Source organism: Anabrus simplex, chromosome 5 (assembly GCF_040414725.1).
Source record: "Anabrus simplex isolate iqAnaSimp1 chromosome 5, ASM4041472v1, whole genome shotgun sequence".
Classification (NCBI taxonomy): Eukaryota; Metazoa; Arthropoda; class Insecta; order Orthoptera; family Tettigoniidae; genus Anabrus; species Anabrus simplex.
The window spans coordinates 197,387,824-197,402,163 of NC_090269.1; the positions used below are offsets into that span (position 1 = coordinate 197,387,824).

At 40.8% G+C, this 14,340-nt stretch overlaps 1 long non-coding RNA gene across 3 annotated transcripts in view; it reads right to left on the reverse strand.

Moving 5' to 3' along the window:
• Window positions 1-10,243, reverse strand: part of LOC136874760 (uncharacterized) — a 51,170-nt gene extending 40,927 nt beyond the window's left edge. The window contains exons 1-2 of one of the 3 annotated variants that reach the window (XR_011018268.1): window positions 10,198-10,243; window positions 5,586-5,645 (exon numbers count right to left, since the gene is read on the reverse strand). This is a non-coding gene — a long non-coding RNA (uncharacterized lncRNA). Of the gene's footprint in view, window positions 1-5,585; window positions 5,646-10,071; window positions 10,087-10,197 lie in introns of those variants that run through there. The other 2 variants (XR_011018267.1, XR_011018269.1) reach the window with 2 other exon arrangements.
• Between the last annotated feature and the right edge of the window lie 4,097 nt (window positions 10,244-14,340).

Consider the following 14,340-nt stretch of genomic DNA (forward strand, 5'->3'; position numbering starts at 1 on the left):
ATGGTTTTCCGTGGTTTCCCATTTTCACACCAGGCAAATGCTGGGGCTGTACCTTAATTAAGGCCACGGCCGCTTCCTTCCATCTCCTAGGCCCTTCCTATCCCATCGTCGCCATAAGACCTATCTGTGTCGGTGCGACGTAAAGCCCGTAGCAAAAAAACTTACAATTTGTTAATAATGTGGTACTGTACATTTCATTGCATTTAGAGTTAGTTTCAGTGATAATATTGTTCTAAAAGCTGTTAGTCAGTTCTTGACATTATAGAACATCGGAAGTTGTTTAGCGAAGTATATATCTAACAAACTTATAGTAATCAATAAGACAAGAAATATGCTTTTACAAAAATCCAAAGCACGTGAGGAGGTATAAAAATATATGACACCAATTCGTCCATTCAGCGCATGTGTCAGGAAGTCTGCCATCCTCTCACTCGTCTGGAATTTAAAGAGAAAGTAATGGAAAGACACGTCTTGAATTTGAACCCGTTCTCAGTTCAGCTTGAGATGCAGGGAGTACTCGATCCCCAGGTTTATAATGCTGGTGATGAAAGTTGTTTTAGATGGTCAAACAACCACTCTTAACGTTCATTAAAGGAGAAGAAGAACTTCCAGTAAAAATCAGGCTGTCAGATAATGAAACAGATTCTCAATACCTCGAGCTCGGATGAGGATATGAGTTAATCGAAGTTAGTCATGCACTAGAAACCTGACAAAAGTAAGTTATGCAAACTCATCTTTGGTACAGAGAATAGCACACACGTCTCACTAACTGCGGGGATATTGGGCTTTAAACTGTGAAAAAGAATTGGAACCTTCGAAGAAAGAATTGGAATCGAAAACCGCACAACCAGGCTTGAAGGTGTCACACCACCCACAGACGACGATAACGGCTCTACAAGAATATGGCAGTAGATCATCCTTATAGATTGCCAACCCCGTGGTGTAGGATTAGAGAGGCTGCTTCTTATTCGGAAGCCCCGTGGTTTTCCAATTTCACACCAGGGCACGCTGCAACTTCTCATCCCACTATAGCCAAGACCTGCATGTGTTAGTGTGACATTGAAATGCCAGAAGAAGCACCACAGCCCTCATTATCCCTGGTACCGAAACGAACAGCATTTAGCAAACGGATCCTAATATGAAATTTGAAGAAAAAGAAGACATCCCACTAAAAGTAGGTAGATACTTCACCAGACTCAGTGTGGTTCCTGTGCTCTTCAAATTTCTCACAAGCTATGAGTCTCAATAAGATGTAATTAATGAACTCATCATCATCATACTCCAATTCCTGTTTCCCGGGTGTTGTATAGGTTACAAGCTCTTCCCGCTTCTCCCTTTCATAATTGTATATTTTCTATATGAACCCCCTTCTTTAAGTCTCTGATTTCACTGTCTCCATTCAACTCTTCCCTTGGTCTTAGAGGTAACTTTAATGAACTGAAATCTGCAAACGGAGTAATTCGTAATATGATGTGGGAAACACGGAGGAAAGTATCGATTAGAGCCATAGATGGAAAGTCATAGACTTCGACTATATTATTTACAGGAACACAGTCTCCACATTATCGAGGAGAATTACTGCTGTTCCGTAATGTCATTGGTTTCAGGTCCCACTAACAACTTGTACAGTTTTTGAAATTGTTGAAGAACTATAATTCTGTCCCATTCTTTTGCTACTGAAATAACTGAGACTAGTGTGATGTGTTTGGCCACTACAATGTTCAGAAGGCCAGTACTTTGCCGCCTATCACCTGAGCCACACAACCTGGCAAGAAACTTGCTCTGCTTATATAAGTTCGACCGCTCGTTAGAATACGGAACCTACACTATACCCACCACGAAACAATAATTCTTTGTTACGAGAGCTTTTGAAATGAGAAATTGCTGATCCTCGGTTGTTCATATGGTGCTTTAGGAATATAAACTTCACACTTTCCAATTTCTAGTTCAGCACGCTATGTTCCAGAGCCAGAAGTCGGAGAGACCACATTACAGATGAACATTGCCTGATATTAATCACGTAGACGAATACAAATGCAAACTAAGTAAAAGTTGTATACGTTTCAAATAACAAGACGCTGCTTGTGATGTAACCCAGTAGTCTAATAACTAAGGTCTACGTATCTGTTTTGTTAATTTCAAAATGAGTTTTTCACTAAGATAATAGCTACCGTTGTAATAAATAAGTAATACTCCTCTGAATCGTTTTATAATCAGTTCCCTCTAACAATCCTTATTTAAAACTTCCTGAAAATACAAAGGAATCATCGAAAACAAATTTGAAATACAGCAATGGAAGTTTAGTGTAAGTTATATTGAACTCAAGAGAAGTATTAAAAAAGCACAGAGGAAGTATAGAGCAGTGCCTACCAGTATAGCTCCTGGCTGGACAAAGGGTCCCTAGTTTATTTCCAGTTCCACGCTAGATTTGAGCCTGACCCAGCCTCACGACGACAGTTTATAAGCTGCTTGTATCACTAGCCTATTTATCGTCGAAGTATGACGTAACGACAACCACTCATTTCAAGTAAACTCTTATTCATGAGCAGGGCGAGTGTCACCTTAGATAACAGGCGGGTCTCTGAGCCTAAATGCGAAATTACGTCGACCTCGTGTTAGAATATGCAACCTACAGCATACACGCCACGAAACAATATTTCTTTGTTACGAGAGGTTTCGTGGTTCGTGTTTGTGAGTTACTGTAGTCACGTCCTAGTACGTGAACCATGGGCAACGGCTGAGTGGCCTAGTAAGTGGTCCTGAGAGTCGGGAGACCAGTTGCTATGGAATGGGAGTGGGCATCTCGGACATATTCCGAGTCCTGGCCCTCCTTGTGCTCAGGCGGCTAGGACTATACAATCCACCGGTGGTCCATAACCCGTTAGAGGAGCGATCCTCACTTGGACTATGTGCAAGTAGGGTAGCATCCTGCTTCATGAATAGACCGAGCTCAGAACATTTTAAGCACACCTCGGACCTATGGGAGTAACGGAGTCCCACTCCCATTTGACAGGCGAGGGACTCCTTGGAAACAACTTGGCGAACGAAATGGAATTCGATGGGGAGATATCAATCTTAATGGGGCTTATGGAAGAAAGAAAGTAGAACTGGCTGAGTCAGCAAAGAGGATGCATCTGGATGTGCTAGGAGTAAATGATATTCATGACTTCTTTTTGGATTCAACAACTATCTGTTTCGCTCTGTTTCTTTCATCTACATACAACTCCCTGTCTGTCTCGGCCCTTGTTTGGAGCCATTTCTGATAAGCCTTCTTTTTACGTTTACAAGCTGCTCTCAATTCATCATTCCACCAAGATGTTCGCCTTTTCCCATCTTTACACACAGTTGTTCCTAGCCATTCCCTTGCTGTTTCTACTACAGCATCCCTGTATGCCACCCATTCACTTTCTATATCCTGAACCTGCTTACTGTCTACTCTTCGAAACTTCTCACTAATCATATCCATGTACTTCCGTCTACTTTCCTCGTCCTGGAGATTTTCTACCCTTATTCGTTTGCAGACAGATTTCACTTTCTTTACCTTAAGCCTAGGGATACTGAGTTCACTACAGATCAGATAATGGTCTGTATCAACGAAAAATCCCCGTAAAATTCGTACATTCCTAACAGATTTCCTGAATTCGAAGTCTGTTAAGATATAGTCCATTATGGATCTGGTACCCCTAGCCTCCCATGTGTAGCGGTGAATATCGTTATGCTTGAAGACTGTATTCGTAACTGCTAAACCCATACTAGCACAGAATTCCAGCAAACGCGTCCCATTCCCATTAGTTTCCATATCTTCCCCACATTTACCAAACACCTTTCGTATCCTTCAGTTCTATTTCCAACTCTGGCATTGAAATCTCCCACTAGCACCACCCTATCCTTACTGTTCACCCCGACTACGATGTCACTCAATGCTTCATAAAACTTGTCAACTTCATCCACATCTGCAACCTTACATGGTGAATACACAGAGACAATTCTCGTCCTAATTCCTCCAACTTCCAAATCTACCCTCATCATTCTCTCATTTACGTGCCTAACAGAAACTATGTTGCGTGCAATGGTATTCCTGATAAAGAGCCCTATCCCAGACTCTGCCCTTCCCTTTCTAACACCCGTCAAGTACACTTTATAATCTCCTATCTCTTCCTCGTTATCTCCCCTTACCCAAATGTCACTTACTCCTAGCACACCCAGATGCATCCTCTTTCCTGACGCAGCCATTTCTACTTTCTTTCTTCCATAAGCCCCTTTAATATTGATAGCTCTCCATCGAATGCCATTTCGTTCGTCAAGTTGTTTCCAAGGAGTCCCTGGCTGTCAAATGGAAGTAGGAATCCGTTACTCCCATAGGTCCGAGGTGTGCTTAAAAGGTCTTGAGCTCGGTAAATTCATGAAGCAGGATGCTAGCCTACTTACACATAGACTAAGTGAGGATCTCTCCTCTAACGGGTTAGGGACCACTGGTGGATTGTATAGTCCTAGCCGCCTGAGCACAAGGAGGGCCATGACTCAGTATATGTCCGAGATGCCCACTCCCATTCCATAGCAACTGGTGTCCTGACTCTCAGGACCACTTACTAGGCCACTCAACCGTTGCCCATGGTTCACGAAATAGGACGTGACTAGAGTAACCCACACCATGAACCATAACCAAAAGCTTACATGGAAGGAGAAAATTTTGTTTACTGTTGTTACTTCGATCCTTCCTTTTTTTATTATTTGCTTTACATCGCACTGACACAGATAGGTCTTACGGTGACGATGGGATAGGAAAGGAGTAGGAGTGGGTCGTGGCCTTACTTAGACTTACTTACTGGTGTGTAAATGGGGAACCACGGAAAAACATAATCAGGGCTGCCGCTAGTGTTGTCCCGGGCGAGCTCACAGCTCCGCGCCCCTGACCGCACGGCCAATTCGCCTGGTTCTTCTATTTTAACCTCCAGATCATCAATCAATCAATCAATCAGTCAATCAATCAATCAATCACCATTGATCTCCATTTAAAGCAGTCGCCCAGGTGGCAAATTCTCTATCAGTTGTTTACTTAGTATTTTCTTAAGTAACTGCAAAGAATTTAGAAATTTGTTGAACATCTCCCGTGGTAGATTATTCCAATCCCTGACTCCTTTTTCTATAAACGAATATTTGCCCCAATTTGTCCTCTTGAATTCCAACTTTATCTTCTTATTGTGATCATTCCTACTTTTAAAGACACTACTCAAATGTATTCGTCTACTAATATTATTCCACGCCATCTCTCCACTGACAGTTCGGAACATATCACTTAGTCAAGCAGCTCGTCTCCTTTATCCCACGTCTTCGCAGATCGGCTCTAATACTCCGGGTTTTCAGTAATTTAACACAACTTAACGGTTTGTCCCGAAGTACTTTTATAAACAATGAGCACTGTACACTTGAGAATGATCTCGTCAAACTCAGTAATTGCTCAGGTTACAAAAAATATAGGGAATTAACAGTTCTGACAATTCACAATTGACAGCTTTGATTCTCTTCCTATATAGACTGGGCATGTTATTTACTTACTTAAGACGTAATTAGATTATAATTCTTACCTTTGCTCTTCCCAGAGTCACTAGATCCTTCACCTTTTTCGTTGCGATCACCTGCTTTATCTACAACAAGAAATAGACTAGGGTTTACATTGGTACCACCAAAAAATTAATTCTCTTTACATTTAACAGACATGTTGAAAAGCAAATATTAATAAATACAAACGTTTGGACAATAAGGCATGAGCCTTGAAATTATTTTAAATCAACACAAATTGGTATTTGATTAGTAAATCATACTGAAAGAGATAAAACAAACCCACGTTATGGAATCACCATCAGTTATTAATTAATACAACATCCTCCATGAGGAGCCTTCCACAAGGCCAAAGTATATCGACTACACAATATTATGTCTTCTAAGTCATTGGTGAATATGCTAGTGTGCCAAAATTATTGATCAAGTCTTCAACACAACGAAATTTACGAAATTTCTTTCCAGAGAATTCCTTCATTATTGGAATCAGTCAATGGTCTTCAGGATAGCATTTTCCGTACACATGAGTGAAAACAATTTCATACAGCGCTGTCCTATTGAAACTGATTGTTTTTATAAGTGTCAGTCTTGAAAATGAACGTTCTCCTGCACAGTTGGTTAGCGCCATGTACATGAACACTCTCAGTGCAATTTCGACATTAGGAAACACAGATGCCCCAGCATTTGCCTGGTGTGAAAATTGGAAACTATATTCAGGGCTGCCGACGATGGGATTCGAACCCACCATCTCCCGAATGCAAGCTCAAAGCTGCGTGACTCTAACTGCACGGCCAACTCGGTCGGTGCTTTACAACACTCACAAGGGACCTTGTCAGAAACTGATGAAGGTGAATTTTGACAGGCGAAGCCGGGGAAGGATAGAAAAGACACTCGTGTAGTCTTTCGGCCAGAGTCAAACAGAGCTAGGAGATACACGCAAGGTGAATAATCGCACTCGTACATTTCTTATTTCTTGTTTACAGATGACAAAAATCGATCCAAAAGCATTCCTTATCCTGACAAATAACTTTTCCGGATAAAACAATGGAGACAGGATGGTAATATAGTAAGTGAGATTGAATCAAGGTGTAATAAAGGTAATGCAGTGAGCTCGCAGTTGCGATCAACAGTGTTCAGTATGAAGGAAGTCTGCTCCCAAACGAAACTATCTTTACATCGGTCTCTTTTCAGACCAACTTTGCTTTACGGGAGCGAAAGCTGGGTGTACTCAGATATCTTATTCGTAAATTAGAAGTAACAGACATGAAAGTAGCGAGAATGATTGCTGGTACAAACAGATGGGGACAATGGCAGGAGGGTGCTCGGAATGTGGAGATAACGGCTAAGTTAGGAATGAACTCGATGGATGAAGCTGTACGCATAAACCGGCTTCGGCTGTAGGGTCATGTGAAACGAATTGACGAGGATGGGTTACCTACGAGAATAATGGACTCTGTTATGGAGGGTAAGAGAAGTAGAGGGAGACCAAGACGACGATGGTTAGACTCGGTTTCTAACAATTTAAAGATAAGAGGTATAGAACTAAATGAGGCCCAGCACTAGTTGCACATAGAGGATTGTGGCGACGTTTAGTAAATTCACAGAGGCTTGCAGACTGATCGCTGAAAGGTATAACGGTCTATAATGATAATGTATGTATGAATACAATGAAGATTCGAATAATGAGGAATATGAGATGGCCAAGAGAGTTCGAGGTACGCTAATTACAGACAATGAGACGGGTAAAGAGAAAACCTTGAACGTCGAAAACTATTATATACAGTGCATCTAGTCAAAAACGTTGCAAAGTTGGGGCTGGGAAGACTTGGGAGAACGAAGACGAGCTGCTCGACTAAGTGGTACGTTCCGAGTAGTGTTGGCTACTGAGTGTATGATTCGAAGCAATGTATCGATTCATTCAAATGTCCAAGTGAATCGATTCACAGCAACGGCTAGCTCACGGCACACGATTCAGCTGACTCGCAGTAGACAGTGCGCACTCACGGATCAGTGAGACACAATACACACACGGCTCACTAGCGAGACACTGGACATCTGCGGGGAGCCGAACATCCGCTGCAGCGAAACATGCAGAACTATGGCACACTGAAAGAATTGTTCGCTATAACGGGCTCTCGCGCTCAGCTCATTTGAAAATAATATCCACGAAATAATAGGCGGGTTTATTTGCAGTGTTAGAAAGGTAGTCAAAATATAATTCTAAAGTACCTAGCTTGTAAATAGGCTATTATGTTATTCTATTTACCGTATTAGTTTAATCAAGCAGTAATATTATATCTAGTTGGCATTCGACAATTAATTAAACTCAGCACTTTACCCTACCCGCGTGGCTGAGTGGCTCAGACGGCTGAGACCTGGTCTTCTGACCCCAACTTGCCAGGTTCAATCCTGACTCAGTCAGGTGGTATTTGAAGGTGCTCAAATACATCAGCCTTGTTTCGGTAGATTTACTGGCACGTAAAAGAACTGTGGGACTGAATTCCTGTACCTCGGCGTCTCCGAAAACCGTAAAAATTAGTTAGTGGGACGTAAAGCCTGTAACATTATTATTTAGTCTACCCTATGACTATGAGTCATGCTCATGGCCACTCGAAATTGTCTGTTTTATATCGGAAAGAACCGCTCGGTATTCCCTCAGTTCGAATGTCGCATCGTTGCACAATAATTCAATAATCGAATCACGAGATCACCGGTGTACGTGGACAGTGAGTAGGTGAGTAGGTGTATATCTCCAGTAGCCTATACAAAATATGACGATTTGAAAAACCCTCCGCTGATAGAAAAAGATATTTCAAAGACGACTGAGCTAGTTGGCCGTGCGTTTAGGGTCGCATAGCAATCAGCTTGCAGTTGGGGAATGATGAGTTCGAATCCTACGGTCGTCAGCCATTAAGATGGTTTTCCGTGGTTTCCTATTTTCACACCAGGCAAATGCTGGTGCTGTACCTTAATTAAGGCCACGGCCACTTCTTTACCAATTCTATACCTTTCCTGTCTCATAAGACCTATCTGTGTCGATACAACGTAAAGCAATTTATTTGATTTATATTTAATATGTAGGCTAGTTATTGTGGACATAGGTATTTTTAAATCTTTCAGAGAACAGTGGAAAACCATGAGGTAGTGTATAAGATTTGGAGTTATATAAATTATTATTATTATTATTATTATTATTATTATTATTATTATTATTATTATTATTATTATTATTATTATTATTATTATTATTATTATTATTATTATTATTATTATTATTATTAGTATTTACTACGTAAGTTTTGTGCTGTAATAAGCGTGTATAGTATTGCACAGCTACGATTTTTTCCTGCATTTCAATTTTTAATTTATTTATTTCGTATTATGTACTTACCGAGAATATAATGAAATTTCCAAGTTTTTTGAAAACATTTAAGAAAATAGTAGGCAAACAATTGATAGGGAATCTCCCACCTGGGCGGCAGCTATAACACAGATCAATGATGCTTGTGTGTACAAATATTTTTCAAATGACTCCTTATACTTATTTAATGGAGGTCTCACTGTCGGGGGAAGGCTTTATAACATTAAAACATGTTGCGAAGAAGTGGCTGCAGGAGAAACGAGAATCTGAAAGCTAGATGACGCATAGGAAATCAGTTCATAGAATGAAGACAAGGTGGCAGCAGCAAGCATTGAACGTTGTTGCTGCTCTCTTATCAGTACACACTACACATATGCAATAGGATCGATAATTCTAGTCAGCCGTGAATCGGCTCACTGTATCGATTCAGTGACGTGAACAAAATCAAAAGAACCGATTCTGTAAAAAGAATCGAATATCCCACCACTAGTTCCGAGCTATCAGTGGAGAGATGGCGTGGAATGGCATTAGTAGACGAATAAGTTTGAGTGGTGTCTTGAAGTGTAGGAAAGATTACAAGATGAAGATAATGTTGGAATTCAAGAGGACAAATTGGGGAAAATATTCATTTGTAGGAAGGAGAGTTAGGGATGGGAAGAAATTACCAAGGGCGATGTTCAATTAATTTCCAATTCCTTCAAATCATTTAAAAAAAAGGCTAGAAAAACAACAGATAGAGAATATGCCACCTGGGTAACTGTCCTAAATGCATATAAGTAGTGATTGATTGATTGATAGCGAATTTACGTTTCTATTAATCGACAACTATGACTCTTCTATCATATATATTGGTCCATAATTTATTTTTCCTGATAGGCGATAGTTCCTTCATTCCAACGAGTATAGTAGTGATCAGTTCCACAAGTTATCCTCTTGAGACATTTACTCTATTTATTCGTAATGTTTCCTTACCGTTATTGTTAGAGTGATCGTCTTGAAACATTTATTCGTAGTGTTAAGAACCTTACCGTTATTGTGAGAGCCACCAGCATGTCCACTTCCACCACTTACAACAAGAAACAGACAAGTCGTGTTAGGAGATGTTAGAGTTACCGTCTTGAAAGATTTATTCGTAGTGTTAAGAAACTTACCGTTATTGTCAGAGCTACCACCGCGGTGCTTACTTCCACCATCTACAACAAGAAACAGACAAGTCGTGTTAGGAGATGTTAGAGTTACCGTCTTCAAATATTTATTCGTAGTGTTAAGAACCTTACCGTTATTGTCAGAGCCACCAGTATGTCCACTTCCACCATCTACAACAAGAAACAGACAAGTCGTGTTAGGAGATGTTAGAGTTACCGTCTTGAAAGATTTATTCGTAGTGTTAAGAAACTTACCGTTATTGTCAGAGCTACCACCGCGGTGCTTACTTCCACCATCTACAACAAGAAACAGACAAGTCGTGTTAGGAGATGTTAGAGTTACCGTCTTGAAATATTTATTCGTAGTGTTAAGAAACTTACCGTTATTGTCAGAGCTACCACCGCGGTGCTTACTTCCACCATCTACAACAAGAAACAGACAAGTCGTGTTAGGAGATGTTAGAGTTACCGTCTTGAAATATTTATTCGTAGTGTTAAGAACCTTACCGTTATTGTCAGAGCTACCACCGCGGTGCTTACTTCCACCATCTACAACAAGAAACAGACAAGTCGTGTTAGGAGATGTTAGAGTTACCGTCTTGAAATATTTATTCGTAGTGTTAAGAACCTTACCGTTATTGTCAGAGCTACCACCGCGGTGCTTACTTCCACCATCTACAACAAGAAACAGACAAGTCGTGTTAGGAGATGTTAGAGTTACCGTCTTGAAATATTTATTCGTAGTGTTAAGAAACTTACCGTTATTGTCAGAGCTACCACCGCGGTGCTTACTTCCACCATCTACAACAAGAAACAGACAAGTCGTGTTAGGAGATGTTAGAGTTACCGTCTTGAAAGATTTATTCGTAGTGTTAAGAAACTTACCGTTATTGTCAGAGCTACCACCGCGGTGCTTACTTCCATCATCTACAACAAGAAACAGACAAGTCTGGTTAGGAGATGTTAGAGTTGCAACGGATTTGGCATATGTATTGTAATGTACTTGGGCACTTATCGAGTTACCTTTTGATCAAAACTTATTATCATGATTATTTCGGCTCATCGGAATTTGACTGGAAGTGTTTTATGCTGCAAGTTAAAAATTGCACGGTTTGCCACAGTAGCGCTAGCATTCAGTAGGCGTGCTGTCGAGATTGTACTGCCATCTAGCAACAACGACGGAACTGAATTCAACTTTTTTTTTTCTCCATGCACGAACGACAATGGAAGTCGTGTTTTTGTTTTGGAAAGTGATACACGACTGAACTACTTCTGCTATTGCTGGTGGATTTTTACTTGTATTAAGGGTGGAAGAAGAAAACATGATGGTTTTATTTGAGCCTGGGTGATCATGTCATCGAGTGGCGATGACCTCATCGCCTTCCATTCCTTTTTCTACAACTTTTTAAATAATCTGTAAGTAAGCATCCAGTTCATGTTTAACCCGGATATCAAACGATGTGAGGAGCAAATCGGATGATTGAAGGTTATCGAGTGAATTGCATAAAATCGTCCTGCTTAATTGAACTGCTTAAATCTATAATATTCTACTATCCAAATCACCTTAGTGCACAAGAAACTGAATTTATAATAAGACTGTAATCGTTATTTTATATTGTGAATTAACTACCTTTTGGTTGGGGCTTTAATGTAACTATTTGTAGTGTAATAGGACGTGTTAAATCTTATTGTCTAAATCTCCCCATCAGGGAAGTGATTATGAGCCGAAAATTGTTTCTTATGGCTAATTCTGCTGTGTATTTATCCTTTCTGGATGGGTAGCCATTATGTTTGGGTTGGTCACGTGACCTGGTAGCCATGGTAGCAATATTTATATGTGGGTGGGCGTTCTCTGTATCATATTTTAATATTTGCCGTCTCTGTGCTTTGTTATGTGATGACAGCTGACGTGCGCCATGAGAGATTGTTGGAATTTGTTCTTCGGGGTAGATGTGAACCAGTAAGGCATCTTCATTTCTCCGTATGCTTGGCGGTTGTAAACTATTAATATTTAGTTCTGGATTATATTTGACTTTGTACCTGTTGGTCACATGTATTTTAATTACCCCATTCCTAAAGTTTGTTCATGTTGAACTTGTGCTCTGCGTATTTCCCATGCTACTGCAGTTGAAGTGGTTCTTAAGAAACATTTTTCACTCTCGAAAACGGTATTGTGTGAAAACTCGTTTTGGGGTTAAGTGTTCAGTTAAGAACGTCGTTCTTTCGTTAATTTCTTTAAAGTTGTATTTCCTAATTTATCCTCATTGAGGATTTCTACAGGGGACTGGTTTGTGAACTCAGATTGTATTTCTTTTCCCTTTTCTTTTCCTGATTTTAATTTTAATGAATTTGAAAGTTCTATGATTAATTTAATTCCTTTTTAATTTTTGCCTAACTGAATTTTAACTTGATTTTTTATCACAATTAATGAATTTTCAGTCATTAAAGTTGTGTGTAACTTAAACAAGAATTATTGTTTCAGTCAGTAAGTATTATTTCTCGTCTAATCTACTCGACCTCTTTAAGCCTAACGGTTTCCATGCCTTGCTACGATATTCTCTTGGGAAAATCTTGGTAATTGCTTTGCTTAATTTAATTTCCCTGATCGTGCAACTACTGTCGTGTAATACCTCACTTGTATGTACGCGACAGAGTTACCGTCTTGAAATATGTATTCATAGTGTTAAGATCCTTACCGTGATCGTCAGAGCCATTACCACCGTCGTTATTACTTCCATCACCTACAACAAGAAACAGACAAGTCGGGTTAGGAGATGTTAGAGCTACTGTCTTGAAATATTTATTCGTGGTGTTAAGATCCTTACCATTGTTATTCTCATAGCCACTAGTACCTTGGCGATCACTTCCGTCACCCACAGCAAGAAATATACACTTCAGTTTAAGAGACATAAGATTTACCGTCTTGACATATTTATAGTGTTACGACAGTGTGCAAGACAGTGGTGTGGCCAGCAATGCTGCATTGGATCTAAACCTTGCCTTTGAATAAAGAACATATCAACAGAATTATTGTGGGAAAAATAAGATATTAAGTTGGATGTGTAGATGAATGCTGCCGCATATGCATGATTTGCCGACAGACACTGACAGAAATGCATTTAAAATTCGATATCCACCCCGTGAAGCTCTTTGTTTATCAGTAGATGGTAGGGGTGATATTGTTGTACATGCAGTATCCGGAGTACTGAAGCCTGGCTGATGTTCACCTTTTGTGCAACTACCCATGTACTCGTATTGCAAAACTGTGTCCAGAATAGAGTCCTCTTTCTCGCCAAACGTTAACATCTGAGACAGATGGTATCTTCTGAAGTACTCTTATTGTTCGTAAATGTCCTTCAACACTGAGGAAAGTCCTTGCAGTCCGATGTCGCCTGTCCGGGTACATTTCCTGATAAAGACTTGGAGACTATTTCCCTTGCTTCCCTATTGATACGGGGTTCTCATCCGTGGAATACAACGCGAATAAAGGACCGGAGCGACTTCATTCCGACCGTGTAGCAGTCACTGGCCTGTGATTAAGCACTAACTCCATATCGATGTAAATGTCTTTGTACGGTGTAAGATATACTACTTCCCGTTAATATTGATAGGCTAGCGTTTCACCACATGCACAACGCCCCAGCTGTGAGTATTAGGAATTCCTTCTTCAAGTGTCATATCCAGTCCCCCAGACGTTCGCTATCACGCTGGGGAAACCTGTTCTTTCTTTAGATAACTTAAAGAGTTGTTCGGTGTTGTTGATGTAAGTCTAGTCTTTGATGTTTTGGAGCCACGACATCGGTAGTCTACCAGCTCCTCGCTTGCCTTCTGTCCTACCTTGTAATACACTGACTGACAGAGCAAATGCAACACCAAGAAGGAGTGGTCAGAACTTTATGCCAATTGCAGGGTAGACTGACGTCACTGAGGTATGCTCATGATGTGAAATGCGCCGCTGTGCTGCGCACGTAGCGAACGATAAATGGGACACGGCGTTGGCGAATGGCCCACTTCGTACCGTGATTTCTCAGCCGACAGTCATTGTAGAACGTGTTGTCGTGTGCCACAGGACACGTGTATAGCTAAGAATGCCAGGCCGCCGTCAACGGAGGCATTTCCAGCAGACAGACGACTTTACGAGGGGTATGGTGATCGGGCTGAGAAGGGCAGGTTGGTCGCTTCGTCAAATCGCAGCCGATACCCATAGGGATGTGTCCACGGTGCAGCGCCTGTGGCGAACATGGTTGGCGCAGGGACATGTGGCACGTGCGAGGG